The sequence below is a fragment of the Pongo abelii genome, chromosome 3, assembly GCF_028885655.2.
Source record: "Pongo abelii isolate AG06213 chromosome 3, NHGRI_mPonAbe1-v2.0_pri, whole genome shotgun sequence".
NCBI lineage: Eukaryota > Metazoa > Chordata > Mammalia > Primates > Hominidae > Pongo > Pongo abelii.
The window spans coordinates 146,528,798-146,538,146 of NC_071988.2; the positions used below are offsets into that span (position 1 = coordinate 146,528,798).

Genomic DNA, 9,349 nt, shown 5'->3' on the forward strand with positions numbered 1-9,349 from the left:
ATAAGGGATGTACTTCCAAAAGTGCCTGTCATTTATTAAACTCCATGTGATGATGTTAATGATGCAACCGATGAAGCAGATCAGACACCTTTCTCTATTGGCTTTGTCTTGAATCTCTGGTACCACATTTTTTTTTAACATGAATGTATTATTCAGTTTCATTTTGTCTAATTATGACTTAATTTTATATTAAACAAGTTGCAGTGGCATGTTGTAAAACAACAGAGCTATACCAATGCTGACACTGCTGGGAAATTATTTTATAACAAACACATCATGTAGATCCAAGCATACAGATCCTGTGGTATTAAACTAAAGAGCAAATAGTTTTACATTATTTTATTAGCATTTTGCTTTATCTTTAAGACTGAGAAATTTTCATTTGCTAGCTTCAGACTAGAGTTATAAAACACCTACAGTCAAAAATCTGTTAATTTACTCTATCTTTTCTTCCAAATACCCCAAGTAGGCTTTGCCTGACCTGGGACAGAGGTGTAAAACACTTATCCTCTATTTATTATCCTGTTATCAAATACTTAGGTTGCATATCCATAGAAGCAGGAAATTTTCATATTCTTATAATAATGAATATAATGTTTTTCTAATAGCTAAAACAACTTCCAATGTCAATTTTGAAGTGATTCAATAACCTTAAAAGGCTGAGTTAAGGCAAGCAGGTGCTATGGGAAAATAAAAGTAAAAAGAGGGGAAAGGGATGAGACAGGAGGAATATAGGCGAACCCAAGGCAAACATGATAGTGTGAGTCAGAGAGTCCCACAGAGGACATTTATCAGTGATAGGGTTAGTAACATGTAGAGCCTAAAAAGGGAGAGAAAGAAAAACCAAAACTCCTTTGTCTGTGACACATTTTATTTTTTTCTGGCAATATTTATCCCTTCTTATCCTGATTGTATTATTTATAGCTGCATTAAAAAGTACCCCAGGCAAGAGACATCTATTACCTCACCATGTCTGTGTGTGAGGAATCTCATAGTGATATATCTGGGTGATTCAACCTTAGGGTCTGTGTCTTACAAAGTAGCCATCAAACTTGTTTGGGGCTGCTGTCATTAGATGGTTCAACTAGGTGAAGATCTGCTTCTGAACTCACTCACGTCACTGTTGGCTGGCCACAGAAGATCTATTTCTAAACGTACTCATCTGGGTCTCACTTCAGGGCTACTTCATGTCATGGCAGTGGCTTTCTCCAGATGCAAGTGATCTGAGAGAGGAAGAAAGAACCAAAGCACGCAAGATGGAAGCCACAACCATCTATAATCTAATCTCAGAAGTGATGTCTCATCACTTCTGCCATATTCTACTTATTACAAACGAGTCATTAAATCCAGCTCACACTCACCGAGAAGGTATTACACAAAGGCATGAATTCCAGGAGGTGAAAATTATGAGAGCCCCTTTTAGAGGCTACCTCTAACACTGAATTCAGTACTGTCATTCAAGCCGATCTCAAACTTGTGTGCAGGAGACTGGGGAACTCAGGTATCTGTCTCTGTAAAATAATAATGGCATGAAGGAAAAACTTTTACTGAAATTCTATTCTTTACCTGAAAATTCAGAAATTCAACAATGACAATAACAAAAAAATGCCTTCTCCCTTAGAGGGAAACATAGAATTTGTTTGTTAATATTTTAATTGTGACATCTGCTATTGGCTTTAAAATATCTCAACTTCATTGCATTGGAATTTAGAAGAAACAAGATGGCAAAGATGTGTTAAGCGTTGTTTAACTGGCTGATGGATACTTTCTTAAAGAAAAAAAAGAAACTCACAGTAAGTTACCACATCTAACAAACTTAATACTTTCCTAGAACAATGTAATACTTCGGAAATATTTAAAGTTCTCTGTTTGCCTCCAAAATATATTTTCACAGTTGGTTGATTTAACCAGGACCCAAACAAAGATCCACCTCATTGATCTAGCTGAGTGTAGCTTATAGTGTTCTTTATGTTTCTCTATCTCCTATATTTTCTGTAAATTGCTTTTTATATCAAGACATTTGAATGGATTCAAGGTTCAATTGTGTTGGCAAGAATATTTCATGGGCAATTCTTTGTATTTCCTATTCTATGACATCAGTAAGTGTGTAATGATGTCCAATCAATATTTTTTCAGGAGTTGTTAGCTTGAATAATACATTATAAAATTCTCAATCAATGTTTCACCTAATTACTTTAGCACTGTGATTATTTCCCAGATGAATTCTTTCATTCTTTGCTGCAAAATAGTGATTTTCTAATTAGATCACTTACTTGACATCTGTAAGTTAGAATTCTAAAATAATAGTTCTTCTCATCTATTTGGTTTCCTTGAAATATGGTTTATACAAGAAAGGCAAGAAAAACTATTGATTTTTCACTTTTGTTGATCAATTTTTCTACTAATTTATTTCTCTAACAACTCCTGAAATTAATGAGAGGGTGTTCTGTATCATGGATTTTTATACATTTGATATGTTTACTCCATTGCTTTGGTTATTATAAGCCTCTAGATCTCATAACTCTTTCCCTTTCCTTATTTTTTCTCAGTTGAGCTTATCATCATCCAATATACTACATACTTTATTTATATTCTTTGTTATCTTTCTTCTCTACTAGAATAAGCTTCTTTAGAGATGGAGTTTTTGTTTCTTTTGTTTACCGTGGTACTTAAGATCTTAGAAGAGTTGCTGATACACTTTAAGTATTCAATACATTTTTGTTGAAAATGGATCAGTGACGCAAGGCAGTCACCTGCAGACTGTGTGTGTGTGTGTGCGTGTGTGCGTGTGTGTGCGCGCATGCACGCACATGTCTGTGTATAAAGATGGAAAGAGAAAGAGGGACACAGAAAGTGAACAAACTATGCAATGTGGCCCATTAACAATTAAGCACAAGATTTGAGCCAAAGAGATGACTGTGAAGAAAAAGAAAAATCCGACAAATGAGTTTTTAAAAATATAAAAGAAAAAGAGTGTTTTAAGAAAGAGAAGGAAATGGACTATTGGGTAAAAAAAAAAGCTAAGAACCTAAGTACACTTTTCTTTTAGTAAAACCACTGAATTTGTCAGCAGGTTGTCAGGGCAGTCCAGGACTTGTTATTTAAGTCTTTGTCTATAGTCACTTCTTTGGCAACCTCATCCAGATCTTAAACTAAATACCGTATATATACAGATGGCTTTCAAATTTATATCTCTATAAATACTGAAATCCAGACTGATCTATCCAATTAGTATACTCAACTTTAATATTCCACCTACATGTCTAATAAATATGTCAATACTTCCAAAATTGCATATCTGTTTTTCTCCCAGCCCTACCTATAGAATTATAGGAGAGTCTATCCTTCTAATTGATCAAGACACAACTTTTTGAAATATTTCTTAACACTTCTATTTCTGTAGCACCTGGAGGACAGATGGACAGAGTGTGTAGAAATTTAGATATCTACACTAGTTGGATTTCACCATAAAAACATCTCAGTTGTGGAAGGGAGATTTTATCATGCCTTGGCCACATCTCAAACACACCAGAAAAGAGTAGAAGCAAATATAAGGAGACGGTGACCCTCTCCGCTATCCATCAGAGTCATATGAAGAGCATTGAGAAATACAGATATTGGGGTCCAACCTCGGACTTATTTTCAACATCCTAGGTATGACGTCCAGGTTTATGTATTTAAAAAACTATTGTCATATATGTATGATATGTAGATATGGATTGAGAATTTGGATCTAACAAATTACCACCTGCTATAAAACATCAGGCCATCTTCTTCCCTTGCCAGGATGATTTTCTCAGCATTGTCCTCATGAAGTCACTTTTAAAATCAATGTCGTAGAGTGGCTCCTTTTTGGACGGTGATAAGGATAGTTTAGAGAAGTGGCCTTCCAAATTTTTGTTCATGTAGATCCTAAATGACCTTGAAATATTACATGGCCCCTCTATTTTTAAATGACATTTAAACATTTGTCATTATAAATAAAAATTTGCAAAATGTGTATTTAATGTTATGTGACAAAATTTATGTATCGATCAAACGTCAAAAATAAGTTAAAAATAGGCTGACAGCTAGATTAGTGTCTCCTCATTGAAGGTAAAAATTATAAACCAGTGTGTTTCAAACTTTAATGTGTATAAGAATCACCTGGAGATCTTAAAATTCACCTGTATCAGGGCTAAGAGTTTGCATTTCTAACAAGCTCCAGATGAAACCTATGTGCTTATGCACACTGTCATTAGTTGTCAGGCTATAGATCTCCTGATTGGCAGGAACTTCATTTTCTAGTATTTCAGAAATGTAATTTCTCACATTGACTCCAATATTTTGAATTACTTCTTTGCTTAGTGCCCTGAAGGTGTGTGTACTCTTGACAGTGTACTCTGGTAAGATTCAAGATGGATGTAAAATACACTTTTCTTTTAGAAAATAAGAGAAGAGCACTTGTGAAAAGTGATACATCCATCACAGGTAGTTATCCAGTCTGATAAATTTTAGGATATAATACGTAAAGAAACTGAAGATCAGGAAGTTGATTTATTTAAAACTCTCTCTGTCTGCATACCTCTTAGAAAATGTCTGTGTAACACAAATGTACACATAACCTCTCCCTACTAAACATTGTTTATAGAGAGCACAGCATTTGGGTTCAGAGAGGTCAGGGCTCTGATCTGTGTGATTTGGAGCCCCTTATCTTCCTCATCTACGAAGTGGGGATAATAGATTTAACTCATCAGTTATGGAAAGGATAAAATATATCATATGTAAAGTGCTACACATAGCACCTACCTCATCAAAAGTGTTTCCCAATTAAAATTTATTATTCTTCTGGGAGGCAATTTTAGTACTCAGAATTTGCGACTTTTCATTCACTATCCTTTCTCAACTTATCTCTTATCTTTACCATTTTTGTTCGTGTATCCAGGCTAGAAAATTTTTTGAAAAATTCTTCTTATAAGTATTGTCCCTTTATTTCTCTGAACCTTTGTTCATATAATTCTTTCTAATAGAAGGAACAATTAAATTCTCTCCAACAATCTAAATTTATTAAATCTCAGGATGCTGGGGACAGCACTCTCTAATTAAATGTGGCCTATGCTGGGAATTCACTCGGACTCCCTTAATACACATTTATTTTTCCAGTGTATTATGTGTTATTTTCTAAGGATTTGAATACATTACACACACATATTTGTACCACTACTAGATTATAATCTCTTTGAGGGTAAGGACTCTACCTTCTATTTTTCAATTTCTTATGATACACAGAAAAGTTCTACTCACATAACATGTTGAACTAATGTTTAAGGAATGAAGAAATAAATTTTAAATTATTTCAGAAATTTCTTGCTTAATTTTTGTCCACAAGTATACATAGTAAATGTATTTATCCTTCAATTTTTTTTAAATAAACAAAGCCATATTTACCATCTACCAGATAAAATTTCCAAGAGAATCCTTCCCGAAAGCATGCATACTTGGTTTGAAAACTAACGCTGTTTAAACAAAAATTCCAAAACAGATGAACAAATTTGTGTGAATAATGAAAATAAACTACCATATCTCCATAATCAGTGAATTAGGGTAGCCTTGGCTAAAGCCTTTTGTTTCAGAGGTAATTTTTTTTAAAGAAACAATGTAAAATAAACAGCTTTGAGAAAGGAAGAATATAAAATTAATATCATTTCTCAATCGAGAAAAATTACTATCCCAAATATTATCTGTGAAGTATAATCATTTTCTGGGAATGGATCTTCTAACATAGGAAAAAAGACAGAATTAAATGTTTTACTTATTTCTGTTTCTGAGCTTCCTTGAAATTAAAAGCCTTTTCATTGTGCCGCAAATAATTTGTGGATAAGGATGAATTTGCAGGTCAATAACAATTTTAAAATGCTATTTTATGTCTGTACTTGTGCTTCCTCTATCAAGGTTCAATAATTGAAAACCAAATAGTGCTGCAACTTTACATATTTTTATCTGCATTATTTACTTTTAGGTAATCTGATTTACCATGTTTTGCCAAGTTTGATTTATTTAACAAACATTTATCTATCTGTTGAGTATCTGCTAAATTAAAGCACTGGTCTAGGGGTTGTCGGGACTGAAGATACATACGGCATGATCCTTCCTTTGCAGGAAAGCCCCTTCAATTGGGAGTCACAGACATACACTGTGAATATTGAAATAGAAGATGGCAGGGGGCGGGGGAGGGTCATGTGCTCTTGGTTCTGGGGCAGTGAGCTGAGTGAGGCTAGGGAATGACAAATGTCTTGTGTTCCTGCTGACATTGAGGTGTACCAATAAGGAAAAATAAAACTATTCAACCTCACTCTTGAGTGACTGAGTCTGTCTCGGATACTAAAGCAATACATTCTCTTTTTTGGACTCCTAAAATTAGCAATAAAGTATAATTTATCTCATTAGTTGACTCAATTGACCTCTCATACTAAAGAGCAAATGTCTCCTCCATTCACTAGAAATAACTCTGGTATTGCAAAAAATAGGATTTATTGTTTGACCTTAACAGAAGATCTTTTCTTTTTTCTCTGGGTGACATTTGTGATAATGATTTGACTTATTCTGGTTTTTTAGCAATTACATTTTCTGATTTAACTTTTTCTCCTTCATCTGAAGTTAGAAGAGATAGTAACTTTTCACAGGACTCTAACTTCAAAACAGGTGGTTTAGTTGTCAACTATTAAAATTGATTATACCCATGTAACTACTATAAACAGAGACTGTAAAACAAAAAGCCTCAAACAGAACACAGAATTTTTAATTTGGAAAGTTGCTGCTACATTAACTTGCTATGTAACTGCAGCATGCAAAGCCATAACATTTGCACAATAGGTAGTTTATTACTCTCAAGTTGAAAGACCAAAAGTGGAGTAACTACCCAGTTGGTTATTTGCAGAGTGGTGCGGAACAGTATTTTGTTACTACTCTTACACATTCTCTTGTTTAAACCAAAAAGAAAGTAATTGCTGCCGTAAAACTCAGTCTCTCACAATCTGGAAGGCCTCTATAAACCTTGGGAAGGACAAATGTGTTTGGACCAGGTGTCCGTAGTGCTGTAGAGTGAGTGTTGGCCATCCAATTTAAATAGGTTATTGATATTGAATGGGAAGTGGCTTCTTGTTGTAAATGCCCTTTACCAATTATGGTTGTTTACCTGAGAAATCAACAGACATACCTGCTGTTGTATTGCCCTCTTCCCTCCTGAATTACTTTCAGTGCATATCTGCTTAGTCCAACGGAAAAGAAAAGGAAAATGTGAAAACATTCCAGTTTGGCTTTTAATTTTAAAGCTGCCAATTGACAACCAACATCAACTGGCTTATTTATTTCTTCTAAAGCTTATTTATTTCTTCTAAAGCTAGTTAACAAAAATATTGAATCCTACTCGCTTTCTTCTCAGTTTGATAGTCACGTATCTGGTGTGTTACAGCACTGGGTCTGTAATGCAAAGATAAAGTCCCAGTCATGGTTTTTCTATGAAACTATCTTCGATGAGCTTTTAACTTTACTTTTTATTCCCACATCAGCTATAGCAGAAATCTGAAGTTAGCTATAATGGAAGATAGTCTCTTTGTTTCTTCTTCTCTCTCTCTCTTTTCTTTTTTTGCTTTTTTTTGGGGCTCTCTTTGATCAGTTTAAAATAACTTGGCCCAGTTTTTAACATAAAATGTGGTTTTTCAATCAATGACTGGTATAGACACTTGAAAAAAAAATTCTGTAAGTTAATTAAAGACTGAAAATAATATATATTCTTGAATTTTATTGTTATTACGGAGGGTTTTGTCTCCATTAGATATCAACAGAGCTGATCGAGTTAATTTTGGTGTTTCTGTTCAGTGTCAGCTGCTGTGTGTACTGTCCCTGCCTCACGCTAAAACGTTCTCTCCTTCCAGCCCAGTGCCTCCTCTCCCTGACATGTGCTACCACCACCTACACAATTCAGAAGTGAGTGCTCTTAAGTAACTTGGGGTTATGGGAGATGAGAGAATACCACATTATTTGGAAGAAAACTTTATAGAATGGGAAGAGGAAATAATACAATAAAAAATAAAAACAATTTATAACTATTTTAAAAGTTTTCTACTTTATGCCAATATCAACTTGCAAGGAAGTTATAATAATGGGTTTTTGTGGGGTATTTGTAGGTCACAGATTCATTAGTTTTCTTACTTTCTGTATTTATTATTTGTCTTTTAAGGGCCAATTGTCATTAATTTAACAGCTGTCTCATTCACAAATGTAATACATAAAGGGAATTACTTTGAAAATTTATAAATTGCCATGTATAAGAAAATAAGAAAGAAAGGCCTAATTGGTATTTGGATACACCTAGTAGGATCAACTAAAAAGCCAATTCTAACAGCATTAAAGCTGACACAAAGTTTCAGTCTGTTTATACTAAAAAGTAGAAATGTATTATTGCTATTATTGATATGAGCATTCTATTTCTATCTGGGAATTTCAACGAGCTGACAGGGACTTTATATAAAATAGAAAAACTATTTTTGACATGTGATAATATAAAAGGAAAAACAATAATACTTGGGACAATTTTTAGTAAACATTATGCATTGTCTTATGCTTTTTATTTATTAAACCATCCTACTTTATGAGCCCTAAGATTTATTTCATAACTGGTTGTGACAAATTCAGTTCTCAGGACTCTAAAAGGGTCTTGTGAAGGCAGGAGTACACATTGAGTCCTCACCCTTATACCAAATTCAAATTTGCAAAATGGAATTTAATTATTGCTAATTTATTTAAATAAAATAAAGCTTTCAGAATAAGAGTAGATTCTGGCTTGGATGATGAAGTAACATTACCCCCAAAAAATAAGTAAATAAAATAATCCTAAATATGTTTTAAGTTACCTAATTAATTTGTGGACTTGCAATTGTAACTGCCTGAGAGGTTCTTCCTGCCCACTGCATAAAGACAGCCCACAGCACTGTAGTAGAGAAAGCATTTAATAGACACGAGGCCAGCCACACCACGTGAGAGATGGAGTTCCTACTCAAATCATCTCATTCAAAGCTCATAGGATAGGGGTTTTTCAAGGGCAGTTTGGGGGAAGGGTAAGGAGTGACCAGGCAACAAGGTGCTTGCTGCTGATTGGTGGGGGCAAGGATGAAATCATAGGGGGTTGAAGCTGTCGTCCTGCAGGCTGAATTGCTTCTGGGTGGGGCCACAAGAGTGGGGGGGGTTTGTTGATGCAGGTGGAGCCATGGCTGTCAGACATGCAATAAAACCTGGAAAGATATCTCAAAAGACCAATCTACAAAAGTGGTGTTATTTGTAGGAGTAACTGGGGAGGTTGCATATCTTATAA

The 9,349-nt window shown here is 34.5% G+C and overlaps 1 long non-coding RNA gene across 1 annotated transcript; it reads right to left on the bottom strand.

Annotated features, from left to right (window-relative positions):
- Positions 1-856: 856 nt before the first annotated feature.
- LOC129058866 (uncharacterized) lies at positions 857-9,057 on the bottom strand. Its single transcript, XR_008524279.1, has 3 exons — positions 8,892-9,057; positions 1,362-1,511; positions 857-1,223 (listed from the first exon to the last, which is right to left on the bottom strand). It is a non-coding gene; the product is annotated as an uncharacterized LOC129058866 (long non-coding RNA).
- Positions 9,058-9,349: the final 292 nt, after the last annotated feature.